This window comes from Gavia stellata, chromosome 1 (genome assembly GCF_030936135.1).
Source record: "Gavia stellata isolate bGavSte3 chromosome 1, bGavSte3.hap2, whole genome shotgun sequence".
In the NCBI taxonomy this organism is placed as follows: domain Eukaryota; kingdom Metazoa; phylum Chordata; class Aves; order Gaviiformes; family Gaviidae; genus Gavia; species Gavia stellata.
This window is the reverse complement of record NC_082594.1, coordinates 130,275,325-130,296,508: the sequence shown is the minus strand read 5'-3', so window position 1 is coordinate 130,296,508 and position 21,184 is coordinate 130,275,325.

Sequence of the window (21,184 nt, the reverse complement as noted above, 5' to 3'; positions counted from 1 at the left end):
CTACGGATGCTGCCTGGCACCCCAGCTACAAACCCCCTTTTCCTTCCCGAGAGGAATAAAATAACCCCCGGTTGCCCTTCCAGGTGCTCTGCGTGGATGGTTGGGTCGTTCTCCCAGGCTCGCTCCGAAGTTGTGGAAGCGCGCGGCGTGGGATGGCCTCTCCGGCCTCTGAAGTGCGATGTGGCACGAGAAGCGTTCCACTGTACGCAAGGCTCTGTGAAAAGGTTATTCAGGTCAGAAACAAATGAGGGAGCGATTAAAAGTGAGTCATGGCACAGCGCTGTCGGTGTAGTTGGAAGCTTGGAACTGACTAAAACGGTGTAAGGCACAAACTTGTTCTGTGTGGTACTAAATATATAGCGCCTCATCTTGTATAATAAAACCATGGAAGCGATGCATATCAGTCACCTCATTTTGCAGCTTCTTCAGGAGCTCTAATACCTAATGAGTTTTTTGTAAATCCTACAGTTCTGCGAAGCAAGGTGTTTATTTCAGCTTCTTACACTGAGCTCCCTACATTTTTTTTTTTTTTTTTCACTTTGGCTCATCTCTGTGTGTTCATAAGTACTCCCCATCTGAATGATAAAAAGATTCCGGTGAAGTTCAAGGAATAACTGTAGCTTCACTTATCTCCTCATGAAAAATAAAGAATATATTGCTGATGAAACTGGAAAGGCTGATAGGTTTCTGTAGCCAGAAAGAAAGGAACAGAACTTTGTATGGGAAACAAAATACATGAGGACTATGGCTAGGAGACAAATGAAAAAAGGAATGGAACTGAGTGAGCAAATCTGTACAGATGTAAGTGCAGGGTTGTGGAGAATAAGAAAAAGTCAAAACCCAGTTGAAGCTATTTGAAGAATGCCGTGTCTACTGATACTATCTTCACCACAGGCAATGCAAGTGAAAAAGAAAAGCAAGCTAACAAAACCCAAAAGAAAGGCAACAACATGCATTGTAAATAGGAAAGGGAAAGATAAGGTTAAAAATGAAATAATTAGGATGATGAAAATGTCACAGACAGACTTGCAGAAAAGATAACAGACTGGGAGTCAGGGGGTGCTAGAGGAAGAAAACCTGATAACATAATGGTCCCACAGTTATAGGGAGGACAGAGATAAGATGGTTAATTTTAAGTGAAGAAAAGGAAGGACCAAAATTAGAAGAATGATAAAAAACCTTTGGAAATTGAATAAGATGCATACATGTTTGGAATATCAACATTTGTCTTTCAGAAACTCAGTGTGAAGAGCTGGGTATTGATGATTAGATATTACCTCAGAGTATCCAAAAGTGCAAGGATCCTCACATTGTCTATGTGCTGTTAGGAAAACAGACTTGTAGAAAAAAATACCAAAACAAGTGGATAGTGCCCAACAAAACATTGAACAGTCCTGTTTAAAAACACCAACTGAGAAAAATACTTTGGTTCACTGCTTGTGAATGTAAGGCATGAAAACTTTGCTGTAAGCTGGACACAAATCTGGAAGCAGAGACAGAGCAATGGAAATGAGAGTTGTGGGGTGGTGCAGAGGGAGACAGGACGGTGCAGGACGTAGGAAAACTCAGTGATGGCATGCACAAAAAGGGGTCCAATTGAATGACCAACCTGGTGAGTTCTGTTGTAAAAAAAAAAAAAAAAAAAAAAAAAGAAAAAAAAAAAAAAGAAAAAGGAACAATTTGGTTTTGACATGGAAAAAGATACTCGCTTTTTGTTCAGCGGAAAAAAAAAACAGTAGACAGGTGACTCATTCAGTTGCTGGTTTGCACTGTGTTTAGATGGTATTGATGTTTAGTAGGACACTTCTGAGGTTCTGTAGTTTTGACACCAAAAGTTTTAATAATAGGTTTGTAAAATTATGAAAATGTGGAAAGATTTTAGATGTTAAATTGATATAAACCAAATGAAATAAGACATCCAATGCATTGTGGGATATATGTATCTGAATCTGTATTTTATATAGTAAGGAGAGAGAGAATATATTCTTCAGTGTTTTCTTCTGGATAGTATCTTTTACATTTATCAGTCATCTTGTTCTGCAAGGTCAAACAGAAACCAAATGTTAAAAGGATAACAGTTTGCTAGCAAGATTGTGCTGAGAAAGAGAGCATCTTTAACAGTCTACACTATCAAAATTAGCATGAACTCTCATTTTGATTTTTCCTTAGGTAAGCTTGTGACTACATGTAGTAATATTAAAAAGATTGGTCAGAATCAAACCTAGCAAAGGAGACTAGTATTAATTCAGCATTATCTAATCTCACTCCCGATTCAAGAGCTGACCAAGAAAATGGAGAGTCAGGGAAGACGTGCGTAGATCAGCTGACCAGAAAGTGATAGTAGTAGAGATTGTATATGCTTTGTATACGAGGGATCGTTAATGTTCTGCTGAGTTCCCTTTTGGGTATTTTTGCTTACCTCATCTGGCTGTCTTGTTTTATTTTTTGATAGCAAAGTCTGCTTCAGGCTAGAATTTCCTGACTATGTAAAGCTGCAAACATGTCTTAATCTTCTTTGCCTTTTAAAGATCATTCACAGGTGGCTCCTGGTTTCACAGTTGAGACACTTTTTAAATGATTCATACTATTCCTTTTGATAATACATGAATTAGTAGTTAAAATCAATGACCCTTGAGAGAAATCATTCTACGCCCATCAGCAGCTGACTAGACCACAGCCTTGCAACTATACCCTGCAAGAGAACTTCTGTGCTTGTGCAGAACCAAAGAGAAAGGACGTAATCAAATACCAGAAATGCATTTATGCCAATGCAGGCAAAACTGTGATTTTCCATAGTTGCCCATTCCTCATTAGACTTCAGGACATTTGCCAATATTATCCATGTTTCTGTGTAATTCCAGAACATCAAATGGCAGCAAGCATAGTGTTCCTGCCTGCAGAGCCCCACTAAAAATATCCCCAGTCAGTGCTGAGTATCTGGTTAGAACAGCTTGCTGAACTCTATCAATTAGCCAGATCTTAATCTATTTAATGTGCTTTATTAAGGCTATATAATGCTAATGTTTTAATCAAAATGTCAAGCAGTACTAAATCAAATTCATTAGGAAGGTCCAAGTCTATCACATCCGTGTGGTTACCTTGATCAAACAAACCTGTAATCTCATCAAAAAGTGAAGTCAGGCCTGCTTGTCAAGACTTGTTTCCATAAAGCCATGTGGACTTGCTTTTGTTATATTCCTACCCTTTAACTCCTTATTGATTGAATCTCACATGGCACGACTGCTTTAATTCACATAACATCACTGTTTCGTCTAGGATTACTGAGGATGCCAGGTCTGTTATTACCTGGGTCATTCTGCTCGATTCTTGGAATAACATGAGGTTTCCTTTGGCCCTTCGAATTTGTAGCTGTATGAAGAGCTGTTAAAAATTAACATTAGAAGGCTGGAAGTCTCCTGCTATTTTAGGATCTTTGGATACTCAGGTGCCACAGAGATTGCTGATTGAAAAACAGCACTGCCATTTTCATCCTCCTTAGCTGTGAATGGATGGAAAAATAATTCATCCTCCTCATGTACTAGTAATACATTTGGTTGGGGTTTTTTTCTTCACAAGTACAGGATAGAAATATTTACCATAAAAATTAGACCTTCTATGTATGCTCGGAGACCAGATTTCTTAATGAAGAAGCTGTGACAAGGTGGGATGTGTCTGTACAAAACTGAGAATGTAATTTTGTAATAAGAACTCCATTTTGCACAGTGGGCCAAGTACAGGTGTAAATTAGCCCATGGATAGAGTTATCTGTTAGAGCTGGAGGTGATTCGTTCTCATTGCTGTTGAAAGGGAAGGTCCTGCATCCACCTGAGCCCTTAGGTTTTTTGACCCTTCAGCAATAAATTAATTTGCTAGGAAAGTCAATAGTTTTCTTTTGGGTTAATGAGCTGGATGAGCTCTGTGCAGGTTCAGACAAACACCAGAGCCAGTGCAAAGACAGGCAGAGCTATAGGCCTGCACAGAAAGATGCGGGTAATCTCCCTTTTGTTAAACTTAGTTTGGCTCAAGCATGCAATACAACTTCATCGTGATGGTGGCCTACTGAGTTATATTCTCAATATATGCCCTACCCAGGAAGGGCTGCATATCTCTGAAGAACTATCACAAGCTACCTAAACAGCAGCTGGGGGCATAAAATTTTGAGTAGTTTTTACAGACTGTCCTGTTGCAGTAGAGCAATGTATTTCTTGCAGAGGGTTCTCCCCAGGCTGAAGTGGGACAGGGCCTAGATTTGGTTGCTCTGAAAGCAGGGGTCTTTTTCTAACAGATTGTGGAGTAGAGGCTGTAACAGAAGCCACAGAAAAGTTAAGGCCTCCATGACTGTTATCTGCACAGCAGTTACTTGCTGTATCTTTACTATAGCAAATATTCAAAACTCTGGGATGTCTAATCGAGATAACTTGAGTTCTAGTCATCACAATGTGGGGCCTTGCCTGGGACACAGAACTGGTCTAAGAGGCAGGGTAGATACTAGGGTAGTTAATATGTGCCATATACCATGTCACCACAGATTTCTTATCAGCCTTTATTGTAGTTCTCAGGCTGAATTTTTGGTCTTCTCTCTGCAGCCAGCTTGCATTGTATTCCATCCACAGTTTTCTAGTTCTTCCTCTTAAGCCCTTTTCTTAACACTTCATTTTATAGATCACTAGTTGTCACATAGCTTAGCTACCTCTTTCTCCTTTCACTTCTTCAGTAAGAATTAGACAAAACTGTCTGGCTTTGCCAGGTCCTGCTGTGAGCCAGGCTATTTGAACTTCTAATGACCCAGGTTTGCAATCCAGCCTGTGCACATCCAATGTATCTAAAGGTGTAATGGTTCATTAAAATATTTTTAGTAACTAGCACAGATTGTCAGCAAGCAGAGTTGTTGTTTTCTTACTCTGAAGTTTTAATTTCCACCAAGCCTATGTCTAACTTTTGATCAATATGTACCTTTTCTGAATTTTTTTTTAATATTTTCATTGATGCCTTTTCCATTCTGAACATTTTCATCTTCTCTAGTAGCTGCAAAACAGCAGGAACTGAAGCCTTTTCAAAGTCAGTTGTTACTAGTTCTCAGAACAGATTTCCAAAAAAAAGACAGCTATGAAAATGGGATTGCCACTAGCCTTTCAATAGAAAAAAAGGCTAGTGGTCCTTGACCAAATGTGTACCTATCCAGGTAATATATAGCCAGATCACCAAACTGACCAATCATCCTCCTGAACATGTTAGCAAGAGATCACAGATTTCCAAGTCATCAAGGATAAGCTTTCAGATAAGGAACTTAAAGCATTAGTTGAGCATGTTAGATAATCTACTGTATTTAAATCCCTTGAGAGAAGAAGATCCTTTATTAAAACGGAATCAGTAAGAGCTTTAGCAAATCAGGAAGACTGTAATTCACAGTGAATATTCTTTTTGTTGTCAGCTTTGCTACAAATTTGACGTTTTATGCCTTTTCCCATTATTGCTCTGAGTGTTTTGCAAATTATCAGTGTCATTTGAAGTGACAGCTAATGTATTCCCAATTGTTAGTTCATTTTACTAGATTCTGCGCTAACAAAGGTCTCAATTAGGACTGGGCTACTTGTCTTGGTTGCTTTCAAACCCACATTGTCTTGCAAGTTTGAAACATAATCTCTGAATTCATATGCCACTTACAGGAGACTATAAAATAAGAGCATAAGGTGTTAGAAAGAAAAAAAAATATATTTAATGAGTGTACACTTGCTCTATAGAAGAGCACAGTTTGCATTTTTTGGGGGTTTCTTCCAATACTCACAGAAAAGAGACTTCTTTTTAGCTGGGGAAAATTTCAGCTGACCTTCAATATCCTTCAGTTTAAATTACAGGGTAAAAAGGTCTATTCACTCAAACTAGTTTGATGAATCATAGGAACCAAAAATATAATGTGTCAGTTCACAAAACATCAGTTATCACATTCTTGGTCTCTGTGCAAAAAAATCCTCATAGAACAGTCTAGACCTGCTATAACCTTGATCCAAAAGCAGGTGACTGGCAATTCATATAGATGGCCTTAAATTTAGTGTAGATATTTGCATAAAGGAAGAGTTGGAAAGATGAAGGCAGAGGGAGAAAAGGAGAGGAGCAAAGGGAAAATGGAGCCCACATTCCAGTCTTTCAATCCTTTTGTCATTAAGAGCATTCAGTTTTATGTCTGCATCTTTCATCTTTAACAATTGAGATGTTCTGTAAACACATTACTATTGACCTGCAAGACCAATACGCTTGTCTCTTCTAGACTAAGCAATACTTCATAATAAACAGCCTCATCAGAAGGCTCCAGGGAAGAAATGCTACCTGCAGTCTGACTTTCAACCCTTTTATGAAGTCTATGAAGAAAAGCTAGCTAATACTCTAGGGCATCACGGCCCCAAACCATCCCCTAAACCAGGGCCACATCCTGACCACAGCCATGCCTTGGTCCTTCATTGCAGGACTGCAAACCACCTAATCAGCTGTCTAAGGATTACATCAGGATGAGCTAGTCCGTGGGTGACTTTGATCACTGCAATGGCTCTTACACTTTCCTTCCCCCCTCCTTCCATCATGCCTTTTTTCCCCTTTAATCTTAATTTAAGAATAAATTGAAGGCAGGTCAGACCATTCTGTCTCCTCTGCAAGTATCCTACGAAATACTCCGTCCCAGTCTCGACGCTTCATGGAGAGGAAGTCTGGCAGAAATGTTAGTAGTGAAAATCCAATCAGTCCTAGAAGTTAAAAAAATGTTTCTTCATGCCAGGAATGACAGCTGTATTATTCCTCAGCCCTTGTTCTGTCTCTCAGTCAGGGATTTTCTTTATGCCAACGTGATATATCAAATAGGAGTTTGGTATGTAGAGCCTGTATTGGGTTGGACTGAGTTGTCTCAGAGGCTTTGAATCCTTGCTGTCCCATCCGCACCCTTCACATAATGGATACTTGCAGAGTGCTTTTCCAGCTAAGAAGTTAGTGCAGTGCTGATCTGCAACACAATGCTGAGTATAAAGCCTGTCCCTCTGCAATTTGTGTGCTGTGTGTAATCATATAAACGGGCATTTCTTCAAGCAATGAAGGAAATGAGAATGCCCACTATCCACCTCAGGCCAGATTTGAGCTTAACTCTTCAGTGTATAATCAGTATATTTTATTTAGGGTGACAGGAATGATTTGTTTTCCAGTTCAGAAGCTCAAAACAGTGTTAAAATATTTGTAAATATCTTGTAATAAATGTCTAAATGCAAATTAAAATAGAAAATGTTTGTTTTGAAAATACAAAAATTATTTTTTCAAAATGTTGCTTGCATTTTATTTGTACTAGAACCATCTTCTAAACCCGACATACTCATTCAGTCTTCCCGTTGACTCAAACTAGTCCAAAACATCTGTCGCTGACCTCCACTCCTGTCCTTTATAAAGGATTTGCCAGTGACTCAGGTCTGTTCAACTCCAGCTTCACTTCTTTCATTTAAAAAAACCAGAGAACTCAGGTTTATTACATTTTGAGGGACAGTCTGCATCTCAGTTGTGCCAGGCTCACTGTTCCACTGTACTCCACAATAAGGCATCTCAAGCAAAAGATGACCAGAGAATATTCTCTTCTAAGGAAAAACGAAGTAAGAGCCAGGATGCCCTGATTCCTCATCTCATCACAGTGGTGGCTGTTCCCATTTCTTCTTACTGAACAAGGCTTTTCATTTCTGCTGTAGGAAAGCATATCTGTTCTCCTCACATCACCTGCTTATGGTGATCATGTCGTTCCTGCTCCCCTAATATCTGACCAGCCTATCATATATACCATGTATCTCTAGACCACACAATTGAGTGAGGGAAGTGCGGTCCATTGGTTCTGCTGCAGGACTGAATCTGAACATGAGGAAGGGTCTGTTCAAACAGACATTTAGGGCTGAGCACGAGGGCCTCTCACTCTGACTGACGGAACGGAGAAGCAGAGCCCAGGAAGCAGAAGCAGGGGACTGTGGCACAAGTCTTGGGAGATGGCAGCTGCCCTGCAGAACTGAAGCACAGGGAAAGTCCCATGGTCTTGGCAGGAAAGGGACAAGGTGGCCACCAAGCTCCACCTCTGAACCTGATGCAAATCAGGTTCTCAAGCTTGGGCAGGAGCTATGGCCATTTGGTAGGGCTGGGGGATTACCGTTAGTGGGTTAGCAAGTCTGTGTGTGAGGGAGAGCTTAATGTTGGCCAGACTATCAGTGAAAGTCGGTCCAAACCTTGGCCAGTTTGATGCCTCTGTCAGTGGAGAATTAAACACGGCTGTCCTACGTGTCAAGCTTTGTGTGATGACCATAGAACCAAATGAGTTGTCCAAGAAGCTGCAGGAGGCATTTTCTGAAATATCTGGCAGAGACCATGCTCCCACATTGCAAATTCAAGTCTCTCTCAGGCAGGCCCACTGCCTTCTAGGTGGGATACACCAGACCGATGTGCTTGCTTATCCCATCTGTGTCGTAAAGCCATGCTTTATTGCCCAAATCCAGGAAAAGAATTCAAAAATCTTTCTATTGTTCTACTAAGTGACTAGCAAATAATTGCATAGCCCACTCATGTACGTCACTTCATGCTCATCTCTATCCGCAAGGAAAATCACATTTTATCTTTGGCTCCAGCCTTAGGAAAGTGTTCAAACTGATAAATCATATGGAGCATTTTGATAGTTTCTTCCTGATAGAATTCAGTTTTCATTTTTGAGAATTATTTTCTCATTTCTGTAAAGTAGATCAAACTATAAATCCTGGTCTAAAGGATAACATGAAGAATCTGGCAGTTATTAAATAACATGTACCCAAACCTAAGTACACTACCTTTCACTCATTTGTCACGTATTTTAGTCATTTGTTTTACCTGTTGGTAGGTTTGAAGGTGAATAGGTATAACAGATACAAACACTAATTTATTTGGTATTTAAGTTTGCATACTGGTGCCTGGACTGTAGAAGTTCAGGTCATTCATCAAAGGCTCCTTACTGTGTTGTCGTCTCCCAGACAGTATGGATTCTGACCTTTTCCTTATGAGCCCAGCATTTCTTGAAAAATCGGGGGGAATCTTGTCTAAACTTTCCATTCTTGGTTAACATGAACACAGCATCCCAACCCTGCTTTGCATCTGCGAGGTGTTTACAGACAAGTTGTAAACCCAAAGTTATCACTCATTTTGAACATTAAGATCCTCAGACATGTTATGGATTGTGTGCCTTCTGAAATGTTCAGTTTTGATCAGGTGCATGTACGCTTCCTATTCATTGCTCAGCAATATAACTTATGGAGGATGATTGGCATTCATACTAGAAATGCATTATGCTTTCCTACCAGTATGAATTATTGCTTTCATTTCTGAATTTACATACATTGATGCTTTTGCAGATTCTAGACACATTTGGAAGGAAATGCATTTCGACTGACTGATAGAACAAAGAAGGTTTCTAGTTCTCATCAGTCTATTCTTTGAAATACATCCATAGCTGACTGACTTAGTATTTTGATCACTGCATTTAGTTTAGGCTCACCAAAACTGATTCTATCAAGGTGGGTTTGTCTTTTCTTTCCAGAGATTTGTGCTAGAATTCAATCTGTGCTCCATCCTTAGGACAAAAACCTCAACATTTTAAGGTTTTTCTATTCTGATGCTACTGATGCCATTATGTTTATTTAGAAGAAAAAAAGGCTCAAGTTCCTTACAATTCCCTCTTTGCTCACATAGTTGGGATTTGACTCCTCCACTCAGGAAATGGTTTTGTTTCAGTGTTAGGTTTCACATTTTTCTGTCTCTGTAGTTTGTTCTGACTCTGTTACATTAAAGGACACTGCAGGCGCAGAAGGTTGCTGTGATGTACACCCCTGGCAGGACCCAACACATCAGCATTTACCTATTCACGAGTGTGGGACTCGTGGAAGCTGAAGGAAGTATTCTACCTCTTCACCTACTCATATTCTTCATCTGCCCTGTGTGATTCAAGTAGGTCTTTCCCCTCCCTTTATTTTACAATTTCTGGTGTAAATACATAAAAGCTTGAACTCTGGATACATGTTGTATTTGACAGGCTAATTGACCCATTTTAATTAATTGCCTTTGGCTCACACATAAGAGATCACCTCTCCCATAAGTAGCTTTTAAGGAATCCAGTCATTAATCTTCTTAAGCAGCTATTCTGTTCTAGCTTCCTCTAAGGCATTTGCTCACACAGCCTCCACACTAGACTCATCCAGCAAGGAAATCCCCTAAGACTGTTCGCTGAGATCTGGGAGAATTCTACCTCACAAAATCGTTCCTGGAAGAGAGGGGTCATTGTATTGTATTCAGATGCTCTTTTTCCTCAGGAAAGGTAGCTGAATTAAGCTGACCTCAACTTGCTTTTCAAGTTTTTCCAACTTCTAGGAACAATTACACATAAGATACTGGGAGATATGTAAGGCCCTATATTTCTGATACTACATTAAAATCACTTTTGAGTACAAACCACCATATTTACAAACCCTTGCTATCATGGTGAGATAAAAATATTACTTGTATTAATTTTAAATAAGCTTTGACAACATAAAGTGTAAAAACATACTGAGTCTCAGTTTTTGCCTGGTGTAACTCACAGGTACAGAATTCATGAAACAAGGTGGTCTTGTGCTTTTTTCTGGCTGCATCACAAATGTTTTTTGAAACATCTTGTTTGGGCCTCACTTTCTTCTTTTGCCATGCAACCTGCTCTGGCTGGTAAGTAGTAGGATACTAGTATGGTAATAATGTAATAGCCAGAAGTAGTAAAATCTCTGTTCTCACTGCGTTATTAGAAGCAGGAGCTGATAAATCAATAGCATATGAGAGAGGTAGTTGGGTCAATGAACAGGAGAGGCTGGATTTTAGAATAATATGTAATGGGAGCCAGCAACACTTAAACAGAACCTGAGTGGGAGACTTGGGAGAAAGCTGATTCAGAACAGATACTGATGTTAGAAGGAGGGCATGGGTTTTCAATGTTGATTTGGGAAGAGAAGAGGGAGTAATAGAGAAGGGGGGAAAAAACGGGAGAAAACAGGAGGGGAAAAAACAAAATCAACTTTCTGTATTGGCCATACTGAATTTAAGTTGACAGCTAACCAAATGTGGCTGACGCAGAAGCACAGAGACCAGGATGCTGTGCCATCCTTGGAGATGGCACATGCTGTGCCGTATTTGAAGACAAAGCTCTGTTCAGCGGACAGTCGGCAGGATGAATGGATCTCTGTCCTTCCCCGTGGTGACTGCAGAGGAGTCCTTAGCACATCTGTGGGCCAGCGAACTTAGCACAGGGCCTAACATTTTTGTATTAATTATGGGAGTGGCACCAGGCCAACCATCTGAGTTTTCAGTCAATCTTCCCCTTACTTTATAAAGAGGAAGAAAAAAACCCCAGACTACCGCTCTGAGTGTCTTTAAGTTGAGTAATAGATGACCACTCAGTTGGGCTTTGTCTTGATGATAGTAGGGCAGTCCTGGCCTGACTTAATCTGACATCACACCAGCCATCTCTCCCTTGCCTCGTGCTCCATACCTTGTATCAGATCTTGCGAGGTCACAAGTGTAACTCAGATCAACATGCTGAAACTATTTGCTTTTTGGCTCTGTCAGTTTTCTGACAGATCAGCTTGTTCACTCAGCTCAACCCACAGCTGCACAACCTCTAGAGCTTAGAGCTAATGCAAGGACAGTAGCAGGAGCGCATGGCCGGCTGGGACAGGGGAGGTAGCGTAGCCCCTTTCAGCAGCCACTGGGCAAAGCACAACAAAAAGCAGCGCTGGAGCCAGTGTCCCTGTCATGAGGGTAGAGTAAAAACATTCTTGTGAAGATGAAGCAGGCTGTGCTTTAAAGCCAAGTTACCAGAGTGCAAAGCTCCAGTTTTCTATTGCATTTATGTGTATTAACAGTAAAACTACTAATTGCCTTGTCTTTGGTGGGTTTTGCCTTTTTGTACATTCCTTTTCATCTTGTACTAAGCAAATGCTATTTAGATTCCCTTCCATAGACCCAGTTTACATTAAGGTTTGCAGGTAGCCATTTTTTGCATAGAAAGCGTGAGCAATCACTTTTAACCTCTGAAATTAACAGATATACTCAGCGGTACTTCTTCTCCACCTTTAGCTCAGTTTTTACAAGAAATAAATCAAAAAAGCCAAGTGCTGAGAGCAGGGTACAGATCTGAACTTTAAGACCAGTCAGTAGGTGGGAGGTGGGAAAGATCTGCCAGTGTGACCTGGGGGATAATAGATGAGAGTATTTTGACACTGCATGTTTCTCTCATATACTGTGCCTGCCTCCTCTCACCTTGATTATAAAGTTTAAAAAAAAATCCAATTCTTCACCACCTACACACATGCTATTAAAATCATGATGTGTATTAACAAAAAATCTTTCCCAGCTGGATGGGAAATCGCTGATAGTATTGCTAACAACAGAAGCCAGCTCTTCATTGTGCAGCCATCCACTGTGATGCCATAAAACCAAAGCCTGCCAGGTTTTACAGTTTCAGAAATTGTTAGTTTCTCCTCTACTCCTCCATCTTCCCTTCTGTTTTTTTGTTTCGCCTCCTCTCTCCCTGGATAAATATAAACTGCCAAGATCACAGGTAGCGGTGACAAAGCACAATGGAAAGGTGGCCAAATACTCTTTCACGTGTTCCATTATTTTGGGGTATGAGGTGAGGAGCAAGAAGGACAGCGCAAGCAGACCTGCATTCTGGGTCCTAGCTCAAGAGCGGCTGCAATTACTGATGCTCTCTCCTCACCCTCCCTCCCCACCACACCTGGCAAACAGGTATGGGTGTGGATGACTCTTAGGGCTGAGCTGTTTTTAAGAGTCACAAACTCCGTTTAACAAGGAGCAGTTCTGAAACAAGTCCCTAGGCCCACAGTATCTTTCAAATTTCAGGAAACTCAGACGTAAGGTCGAATTTCACAGCTGTTCTGCTCTCATAAGGCACCACCTGACAGCATTTGGACTGGGCTTAGGAGATGACATCGCAAGTCAGGGCCCCTTGCCAGGCTGGAGTAGCTATGCTTTATCTGTGGAAAAGATACTGGTTTACTTTACTACTTCTCAGTGACTTAGTCTCTCATTAATTTCTATTATTTTTCTCTGGGATTTCTTCAAGATCTGCAATAGAAAATATTGGACAAGTAAACCAGAATGACCACGCTGGTCTCTAGGAGGAGATGTTTTCTCTGGAATTCAGTCCAGCGACAGCCACTGCTATATCAGTGTACTTTTTTGGGTAGAATTCAAATGCTGAATATCACATACCTACTTGTGCTGGCATTTCACAGCTGTAGTCCTAGATGGCTTGGTCTATGCTGGAAGGATTGCTCTGTTCTTAGTAGTCCTTATTTCTGCTGCTGTCTTTGAGATGCTATGAAACAAGAATGATTGACACATGGATTGAAGTACAGGCTCTAGGTCAATTGTAGGCAATTAATTCCCATACCAAAAAGAAATGCATCAACAAACATTGAGGTATAAATAGAAAACACATATCCCAGTCAAAACAGAACCCACAGCTGCAAACAAAAGTAATTTTATTGCCAGTGTTTTCTGAGCCCAAAGGGGACTAAAGCAAGTAATTAATGAGATATCTCCCTGTGTCTGGGTGTTGTAGGTCCTTTTCAGCAGCTACTGAATATTTCCCCTGCTTTCATTTATCTTCTCCAGCACTTTAACACCAAATAACGATTTGCACTTAGTAATTAAGACCTGTCTTGCAAGCATAACAGACTCTCATCTTCTGCACAGCTGTGGGACCTGTATCACACCTCCTTTCCTCAAAAGAAGCTGATTTGAAACATGTGAGGTGAGTCGCTATCTAGGCCAACAGAGCTAGGACTGAAATACCTCCACCAACCTTTATGTCATGTACCCACTTAAAAGCAGGTGGGGCTGCAGCACGTTGAACTGAAAAAAAAAAGAAAATAACTAGAAAGAGTTGTGTCTCAGGGCCGCTGGAGCTCCGTGGGGAATTCAGAGGACACCCAGAGCAAGCATGAGGCAGAAAGCACGCAGCCATTCTCTAGAGGGAACTAGCCCCAACCAGGAGGACTGCTCCACTTCGTAACTTGGCTTGGAAATCAGGGCAAGTGTCTCATAGGGTGGATAGCCTTTAGCAGTGTAGATGTAGCTATGGTCACCGGGTATTTCTCCAGTAACTACCATCAGTGAAAGAGTTAACAAGTTCCCAAAAGCTCCCAGAGCAGAGTTATAATTTGTTTCCAGAGTCAACCTTGCTTCGGGCTGTTGCTGTTAGATCTGTTTCAGAATGAAGCCAATGGTTTGTGTTCCGAAGGTTTTTCTGCAATGACTAATGTAACAAGCTTATTTTAAAATAATTAAAGATTAAAACTTCACCATCATGCTTACGGTGTATATCCTTACCTGTGAAGTATCCTGGTTATGTTTTAACTTTAAACTTATTTAACTTTATTTGTCCCTTGGGACTTTTTCTTTCCTCTGCCATCCCATTCTCTTTCTTGGCAAGGTGGTAGCCCCATGCTCTTCTCCACTCTAATCTAAAACCAAAGTGGACATTTCGACATTGTGTAGCAGCTACTGCTGTGTAAATGGAAGAACAGAGACAGTTGTTGCTGCTTACTCACAGGTATGGGTATCAGGGGCACACAGACATTCTTCTGTCTTCTCCAATTCAGATAAATCTGTGCCTTATGGTGTGGCTCATTGCTTTTGGTTTGGTCTGCCCTCCTTCTGACTTTGGCAATACCTGTCTAAAAAGCTGAACTCATGTCACTGGTGCTGGTTCAGTCAGGTATCACACATGTCACCTGTGCACCTTTGCAAATGGTCTGACTTGGTCTTTGCTGTGAAGGCACCTTGCCATCACCAGGCCAGCCTTGGGAGGTACAAGGATCATCCAGGGTCTGGTCTGAGTCTGGGAAACGTGGGCTTCCTGACAGTGATTTAGAGGCTTGTAGGCAGAGCTCTCTTCCCTTTCTTAATACTTTTGCATCCCTGTCCCCAGTCCAGAAAGTTATTGTATAGCTGCGGTTCACCCTCTCTAAAGCCTGTATGTACGTTCCCTGTGCCTTTCAATGGGCACAGTCACAGCAATAACATGTTATTAGTTAGGGGTTGTTCCATTCATAAATAAAGCAAAAGAACACGGCATGTGAAGCCACGAGTAAACAAAACTGTAATTCCTGCAAATGTGGCTAATTAGAAATGGCTGATTCCATTTTCCCTCATGGAGGGAACCAAGGTCCTATTCCTCTAAGCTCCATAGTTAGGAGACTTACTCCTATCAGCATTAAGAAAATCTTACACTGAGTGTTGGATTTTTTTTTAACAAACAAAATGGGCACAGATTCGCTGATTCTTGCATTCGTTTCTATCCATTTGGCTTAGGTATTTTTTGAATTGTGCTGACCAAAACATGCTTGGATACTCTCCAGCTACGTTACTTGCTTAAAGTCATGACACCTATTAATCCCAATATCCATTTGATACAGCATTTTGTGCATTTGTGCCAGCCACATGTAGCAATTCCCCCTTGACTATGTTCTCATTAACCCTGTGACTCTTCCGTGATCTCTCCATTTTGCTGTACTCATGTTTATTCATCCCTTCCTTTCTATTTATCACGGTTGAACTTCAATTTATTGATTTCAGCTCATTCCTCTAGCTCGCACTTTGTGTATTCTCACCCTTCAGAGTTATGTACGTGCTTCCATCTTTCTATCCTGCAGGTATGGTTAGGCTCTGGGCAGTCTGTTCTCAAATTGAGAGGGGTTGCTTGGGCATGACGGGAGACCTCCTTGCTTAATCCTCCACCACTAACACTTATCCCGGTTGTTTTGCTGTTTTTTCACCAGGCTTTGTACAAGGCAGACATATCATCAGTTTCACACGCCACTTGACATTCCTATAGTGGACATTCTGTTGTCATCTCCCAAAGAAATAGCTTTTCTTGTTTCCTTGTCATTCAACCTAAAGATAAGAGAGGACTCATAGAGTACAAAGTCATAGAGGGTGCAACTGAGAGCAGAAACCAGTGGGAGACAGAGAGCTCAAACACTTGCTCCACACCTTCTCAGGAAAAATGGACCAAACTGTGTTCTTGTGTGACGTCTCCTGAGAAGATGGCTTTTTGTCCTCCTCTGGTAGCAAGACCACAGTGAGGTTCATAAATTTTCTAGTACCTCTGTGTTAGCAGATCTGATCCATGTCATCCATGCCACACCTGGCTCATGGTTTTAGCTCCTAGCAGTGATACTAACAAAGTCCTTGTGCTAGCTATGAAGTTTTCAACCACTGGACCCCATGGTGTTTATAGACCCAAAACCAGGACACAGGGAACAAATACCTTTTACTGTAGTAATGCCATTGTACTGACCATGGCTAGTGTTTCAAACAGAGCTCCGTAACCTCTTCAGAGAGCATCTGACATGGCATGGCATTACCTAGATTTACACCATTCTGCACCTCTCCTAGTCCCCTTGCTAGTTGCCTGAAAGTGTATTATAGAGAAGGCCAGGGAAAGATCTCCTCCCTTGCTGGCTGAAACAAGTGAGAGTGCATGAACAATGTCACCTCCCAGCGTGAGAGATCAGGCAGGCAAATGGTGTCATGGGCAGCAAGGAGGAGGGAAGGGTGCACCTTCGGGCAATAGCCTTCTTGATGAATTTGGAAGAGGGTGTCTGTTCACAGCTCCAACAATTTTTCCACTTCCAACAAACTGCTAACTACCATCTGATGGCAAGATAAACCGAGATTATGTGTGTCACCTCTACTGGCTGCTCTAATAGCAAAACATCTGCATAGTTGTGGTTTTGAGCCCCTCTGGAATACTGCAGTTTAAGGTTCAAATCCTTCTTATGAAAAAGGATATGGTGTAATCCACTTTTCATTCAGTGGCTTTCGTAGATTTATAGGTTGAGAAAACATCCTTAAAACAGTCGTGTAGTTTAAAATGACTGTGTGTTGGCTGCAAAACACCGCATGGTGTGACACACTTCCCTGCATTTGGCACACGCTGGAAGAGCTGGAGTTTGAGAAGTACCATTCAGATTTCAGTAATCCACATATAAGGACATCCCAGGGAACTATACAAAAAGCTACCGTGGAGTATTTTTTGTCCACTAGGCTTGTTATCCTGTCAAAGAACATAATTAAGTTGGTTTGCCAGATGCATTATAAGCCCCAGCTGCCTGCTATTTATCACCTTATTTTGCTGTAGCTGCTTACACAACAACTACTTTATTAATTCCTCAACCTATTTGTTAGCTATTGATGTAGTGTTCTTCGTGCTCTAGTTCTCTGTCCTCCATTACTTGTATAGACAGGAAGACATCTTTTTTCTTGAAAGGAAAAGTTGTTTTATGCTCTTTCCCAACAGATAATGTTTAGGGTCACACTTCCCTTTCAGGAACGCTCATAAGTAATCGTCAGCAGTTGTGATTATTCAGCTTACATTACCCAGCTTACATTTTGTTGTGCTACACTGAGTAGTAGTCTATATTCAAGTTTTCTGTGTCTTCATGTTCAAATGGTTGCTTCATAGATTTGTTTTGTGATTTGTCTTGTTGCTTCCTACCTGTTACTAGGTAAGGCTTTCTAAAGGTCTGATGCTTTTCAGTGGAAAATGGTAAGTGTTTCAATCTTCATACAACTACAATAAACCAAAATACTCTGCATGTCTTTCCTGTAGTAACTGAAGGGTATCCAGCTGCTTTATTAACATGAACGAATATGTTCTCAGCAGCCCCTCTGTAATAAGAGAATATCATTATTGCTATCTCTTAGAAAAGGCAAACTGGGACACAGAAAGGGTGTAGGATTGTTCCAAGCTCATTGAGAGCTGCAAGCTGCGATTGAAACCTGTAACACCTGCCTTAGAGTGGCCGCACTGGCATATATAGCCCCTCAGAGTCAGCTTTCTCAACTCTGTAAGACACTGACTACTGGTGAGATCCTGCAGAGTGCTAGAAATCCCTCCAACCCAAGTCACGGGCCAGTATCATGCTTTTGGTGGAGCTGTACGGAAGCAGAGGCTATACCACAGTTGCCTTGTGTCAATTAAGGTGGGAAACTTGGGTTGTTCTGGTCTGACTCCATCAGTTGTTTCAGTATAGCTGAGAATTGGTCTGCAGATCTGTTGCTCAGTGTCACACACACTTCCTTTTGAGACCTCTTATCTGCTGGTAGCAGATAACATCTATTAACCTGCTGTTGTGCAGAGGATTCATCACAGTTGCAAGCTCCTACCTGGAGTTTTCCTTTACCCCTACTTAAGACCACCTGAGTGGTGGCACTTCTGTCTCATTGTCTATGTATGTCTAATTGTCTGTTTTGCACAACAGAATATAAATATGAGGATCTGCCCTCCAGCTTCAGGAACACAAAGGAGGTTTTGAAGTACCTTTATTTCCCAATCTTCTAGCTTGTGATCCCACTTGATGGAGCTCTCACTTTCCTGAGATGCATTCTCTTCTTGCAGTAGCAAGATACATACTTTGGGAGAAATGTTCCCCAAATTTCTCCTAGTTTTTGCCACTCAGGAAAAAAGGTGGGTCTGGTAGTCTCCCCCACCTTATGGATGCAGCCTGTAGCCTGATCTTAAAATCATTTTCCAGAGACACTTCTGCCAGGAGATAAGATGGAGGAGGCTCTAGAGGCAGAGAAGACGCTGTCACCTAGGACAATAGGCTCTTAGGGGTAGCCAAAATCATAATATTTCTTCAGCTGGCTTTGCCTAATCCATGGAAAGCCAAGTTACATGGCGTCACTGAAAGAAGAGCCGGAGTCTTTGGAATTGGTGGGGGATAGCAAGTCTTGGAGGTAAAAGTAGCCACCCTCTCTTCTCAGCAGCAACAAGCTCATCTCTCCAGGGGTTTCTCCTACTTCTTCCATCCAGGCCTATCCTTTTTTCCCTCTCCTTTTCTGAAGACCCTCAACCCTGGCATAGTAATATTCAGTTGTGCCAAAGTCACTGGAGCACTGAGCCGTTCCTGAGCTATAAACTCTCTGGGCAGTTCACATTTTTCATGCTCCAGCATTTAAGAAAGCTTCCGTTCTTAAAGCAGAAGGAAGGTTCTATTAAATATGCTTCCAGGCCCAGAATGCGGAGGGTGAATAAACATTCAAAATTTATATTCTTAAATGTCATGAATTTTAAAGACAATCTTGTGTTTTGAGACCTGACGCATGCTTCTTTATCATTTGGAGTTGGCAAAAGTGTAAGCGTCTGGGGAAGCCTTAAATCCTGTTTTTATTATAAACAGAGTACATTGCTCCCATTCCCCCCCCAGATCAGCTATAGTGTTTTTTTAAAAAGTGCCCATCGGAAACATGAGCTGCTCTCCTTCTGGTAAGGGGGCAGCAGGAGTTCCTCTAAAATTATCACATGTGCCCTCTAGAAAATTCAGCTTCACAGGTGAAATCGGGCCCCAACAGAAGGGGATACTGACTTGGAGGAACTGCAAGAGGGATAAAGAGCTCAGCGCTGCCTTTAATCATGCAGTGATACAGGTGGTCAAGTGCGAGACACGTTGGCAACACGATGGTAGAGGAAGCTGGCTCTCTGCCTCTACTCAGCAGCAGCTGAGATATTAATCCCATGCTGCTGCAAGCGCTGAGTCCTCTCAAAATTAAAATAAGGCGGTTGTAAAGGGCAGTGGAGATGGAGGGTTAACTGTGATATCCGGCAGGAGAAGATAATATTGAAGTGTCGGCAAGCGCTTTCACACACCCCGGTCATTTCATCTTTGTGTTCGACACAATGGCTGGCAAGGGAGCACAGCACTTAAGGCTCAGAAGGCAGAGAAAGTAGGGACAGAGGTGGCTAAAAGGCTTGGAAGTCAGGGAAGAGAATGAAAAACATTTCCATGTTTCTCACAGAAATTTGAGGAATAATCCTGCAACGTGGGCACAGCTGCAGCCAGCACAAAAGATGCAAAACCAACAACAAAATCCCCCTAGGTTTAGGGAACAGTGAGGAGCTAGACTAAAAAACAGACACATTTCAGAATAAATTCAGTGTTTCGAAAGCAATGATGTGAAAGGCACATGAGCCACAGTAATAAAATGTGATATGAGCCGTTATTGTAAACAAGGAGGAATAATTGACAGGGAACTAAAACAGATCTGCAGAGCAGACATAGCCCAAGGCTCTGCAAACCTATGGCTGAACGAGAGGAAGAGGAGTGGCATGGGGAGAAGTCAGAGAAAGACTAGCAAATCACAGGCGAAAAATAAATAAATCACACAACAGCCCTTGATACCTGAGACTGAAAATTCAGCTGGAGTCACTGAACAGTCCCATGCTGGATCAGCAGAAAGAACAGTCATCATGGAGAAATAACAGAGACAGTCTCCCCCCAAAATAAAGACAAACAAATGTCTTTTGGGCTGAAGGAGAGAGTCAGGGTTCGTGAAATGGTTAGCCACTTTGTTTCAACCTTTGGACACGCATGCTATCACAAACCTGTAGCTTAATCCTCAGGAGGAAGTGGCCAGTTTGGGTGCGGAGGGGAGAAAAGCCGTGGCTGGGATCTGAGACAAAGCGCTACAGACAAAAGCTCTTTGGGAAATAGTCTGGCGTGCTGGCAGAGCAGCCAAGGATGCATGATAAACAGCACAGGGTGCAGAAAGCTGCAGCTGAGCAAAGGCTCTACAGATTATCTGGCAGGTTATCGCATCCTCTCGACACATACCATAGACACATGGAAGTGTACACACAGACACATATGTATGCATGTATGTAGATGTTTGTGGACTTCAAAACCACCTGAGAATAACTAGAGGTGGTGTTTCTAAACCTGTGAACAGTTTGGCAGTAGAAAGTTGTTCCAACAGAGAAGGGAGGCACGCTCGGTGTTGTTTTTTCACAGTTCGGCACAGTGATGCTGCACAGTCTCTTTCATGGAAACCATATCCCAAAAACGCCCAGTGAGTTAAATAATACAGGCATGGCTTTAAATAATAAATAGTAGTGTACAAAAAAATGATGTTAAGAGACCGCAGGAAAGGAAAACCAGTGATGTTTTCAGCTGAGATTAGAAAAAGATGGAGGGGGAGATGGGCACTTGTGACTGACCCACTAGAAGAGAAGGCCCGTGAAGTTGCTAGCTGATGTTAGGTAAGGAAAAAACCTTTGTGCTGGTTTTGGCTGGGGTAGAGTTAATTTTCTTCATAGTAG